This window comes from Mustela nigripes, chromosome 13 (assembly GCF_022355385.1).
Source record: "Mustela nigripes isolate SB6536 chromosome 13, MUSNIG.SB6536, whole genome shotgun sequence".
NCBI classification, from domain to species: domain Eukaryota; kingdom Metazoa; phylum Chordata; class Mammalia; order Carnivora; family Mustelidae; genus Mustela; species Mustela nigripes.
This window is the reverse complement of record NC_081569.1, coordinates 95,709,157-95,712,376: the sequence shown is the minus strand read 5'-3', so window position 1 is coordinate 95,712,376 and position 3,220 is coordinate 95,709,157. Positions and strand designations below refer to the sequence as shown.

The window sequence follows — 3,220 nt, the reverse complement described above, 5'->3', positions numbered from 1 at the left end:
CTAGCTAAGCTTGACAAGCTTAGATTTATACTTCACAAGCCTGATTATTTATAGCCCATTTATTTCCATACTAACTATAGAACGATGAAATAGTCAATGAAGTTTGACTGTTATTTTGAAGATTTGTAACCAAATTACTTTGTACATTTTGTTTGAATTGTTTTTTCCCAATAAAGTTATTATTTTTTAAGAATCTAAGGAAAAATAATTGAACATGCATAGTATTAAGAAATAAAGGTTCTTAAAGAACAAGAATAATTTCAAATAACATTAGTGAATTGAAAAATAACTGGTGCTTTTTAAGGGACCATTTAAATATACAAGTTAATCAGTACTGAGAGAATATAAGATTATTAGAGAAAAATAAAAATACAAAGTCTCCGTGAACTAGCCATCCATACATCCAGTCTTGCAAAGGTTTTCCTGGGATCCCTGACTCCTCTCTGGGCTCCCTCTGCCCTGCTTCCCTAGCTCCCATCAGCAGTGTGCGGTCCTACCTCCAATTCAAATGCTCATCTGGAGAGCTGGAAAACAAGTGTGGGGCCTGTGGGAGCGCTGTGAACCTTGTGGAAGAGGTTTATGGAGCTGGGAGGAGCTTCCACAGCTACTGCTTTCTGTGCATAGATTGCAGGACAATTTTAGATGGCACAGTGGCAGTGGTGCATGATGAAGAGATCTACTTGCAAATCTTGCTGTAGAAAGAAGGATGGTCTGAAAGGCTATTGTTGCAGCCAGGGCACTGGCGCACTCGACATGGACAGTGAGGAGAGGCTGGGTATCAAACCTAAGTGTGTTCAAACTCACATGGCTATAACACACCCAAACACTTCCAAATTGGCTCAGAAATACAGTGGTACTGAAAAGTGTCCCACATGTAGGGATTTTGAATATGCTGCTGAGGGGATAATTGGAGCTGGAAAACCCTAGTACAAAAACCATTTCCTAGGTGCCAACTGTGGGAAAGATCTTGACTCCACAACTCCAAGAAGATGAAATCTATTGTAAAGAATGCTATGCAAAAACTTTGGGCTCCAGGGATTGGTTATGGTTATGGAGCAGGAGTCCTTATTCATGCTCAGTAAAGATGTATATCCAGAACTGAGATCATATGCAGAGAAACTCAACATAATCTAATAATATGAAGCTACGGTAAAATTCTATGAGCACATAAGTCCCTGTCCATAGATATACTGACTGACTAGTAGAAAGAGAGCAGTGTATATTTTTGCTTTATTTATCAGTATTTTCAAGAGCCATTTTTTTTTATTTTTAAAATTTTTATTATTTATTTATTTAACAGAGATTGAGAGAGAGAGAGAGAGAGAGAATGCATAAGCAGTGGAAGAGGGAGAAGCAGAATCCACACTGAGCAGGGAATCCAATGCAGGGACTTGATCCCAGGACCCTGAGATCATGATGAGAGCCAAAGGCGTATGATTAGCCAGCTGAGCCACCCAAGCTCCCTTCTTTTATATTTTAAATAAAAGTTCAGCTTGAAAGTAAAAAGTATCCCTATGTAATATTTACTATTCAAATGTAATATTCCAAAAACATTTATTTTTTTAATTTTTATTTATTTTTCCCCAGCATCATTGTGATATAATTGACATACACCATTGGGTAAAAGTGTATAATATGTTGACTTGATATAATTACATATTGTAAAATGATTATTAATATTAAATAAATATAACTTCTATTCCATTAAAAGTTTCAACGTTATTTGCATTATTTTATTTTGGGGCAGGATCCTATGTTTCACTAAAATGCTTAGCATCCATAAGTTTTATCTGGCTTAATTTTCCTGTCCACCTTTTTAAACACTTGCAGGCCATAAAAGCTATCCAAAAAAAATCTACAGATTTTCTGAGAGGTCAAAAGCTGAAATTGATGAGTCCTCATAATGTCAGGGGCTACAGGAAGGATTAGGGTAACTCGGAGAAGATTTTCCAAGAAGCGTATACTTTCTAGGAAAAGTAGAACTTGATTTTTTTTCCCAATATATTCTTGATGTGTCTTTTATACCATATTCCATTGAAAACCACCAGCTCTGTTCATTCTCTTCAATACATAGTTAAAAACCTATTTGAGATTTCTCTGCTGATTTTATCAAATCCAAGTCCCTAATTCAGTGTTTTCTCCCCCAACAATGGACTTTGAAATCTGTTTGTTCTTTTGCCTATGACACACCTTTTTGTTTAGAACACTCTTCCCCTTCCATTCTTCCAATTAACTCCCATTCCTTCTTTTAGACTCAGTTTTGCTCTCACTTCGTCTAAGTCAGAATGGCTATGTTATATCGTAGTAACAAATAATCCCCAAATCTCATGGCTATCAACATCAAATATTTGTGTTTCATCCATGTTATACTTTTGATATAAAGGAGCAGGAAGTTTTGTTAAATGCAGGTCCTTAGGACTGGTAGAGGCCCTATTTCTTCATTTCAGGATTAAGATATGGCAATTCATAGGGAAGGTAATGCAACAGAATATACACTGGCCCTTTAGGGCACTCCAAAGACTCTGTCCATATTTCATAAATGGCCAGTCACATGAACATACCTGACTCAAACAGGAATATTAAGAGTACAATCCAATGGTGTGTCCAGTGGAAGGACCAGGCATTTGTGACCATCATTTTGTAATCAAGGAAATAAAAAGTGCTCCATATTTACCATGATACGCACTGGCTATGCAGCTTTCAAATTCTACATGAGTGCGAATCTACGTCTAACAATTTCTAAGTTATTAATTACCAATAAGTATAATACATTATCCTGGCTCTTGACAGCAGGGAATCAACCTTCAACCACAAGGTAATTAGCGACTCTATCTCTAACTTGCAAAATTAGAACATGCTTGAAGAATCAATAGGCCTTTGAGGTGATTTTTTTCTTTTTTAAACTTTGAGGAAAAACATTGCAGCTTGCATAGTCAGAGGAGTAAGACAGCATTAAAAATACGTGGAAAGGAGTGCCTGGGTGGCTCAGTCAGTTAAGTAGCCGACTCTTGATTTTGACTTGGGTCTTGATCCAGGATCCTGGGATTGAAACCTGTGCCAGCCTCTCTGCTCAGGAGGGCGTCGGCTTGTGGATTGTCTCTCTCCCTCTGCCCCTGCCCCCGCACTCTCTAACATTAAATAAATACATTAAATAAATAAATAACAAACATAAGTGGCAAAAGTGAGCACAGAGTGAGAAAAGACCTATTTCCCAGCTAAT

General features: G+C 37.2%; 1 pseudogene; it reads left to right on the top strand.

The window, feature by feature from the left end:
- The first annotated feature begins 666 nt into the window (after window positions 1-666).
- LOC131998812 (cysteine and glycine-rich protein 2-like) lies at window positions 667-1,082 on the top strand (annotated as a pseudogene).
- The last annotated feature ends 2,138 nt before the right edge of the window (window positions 1,083-3,220 follow it).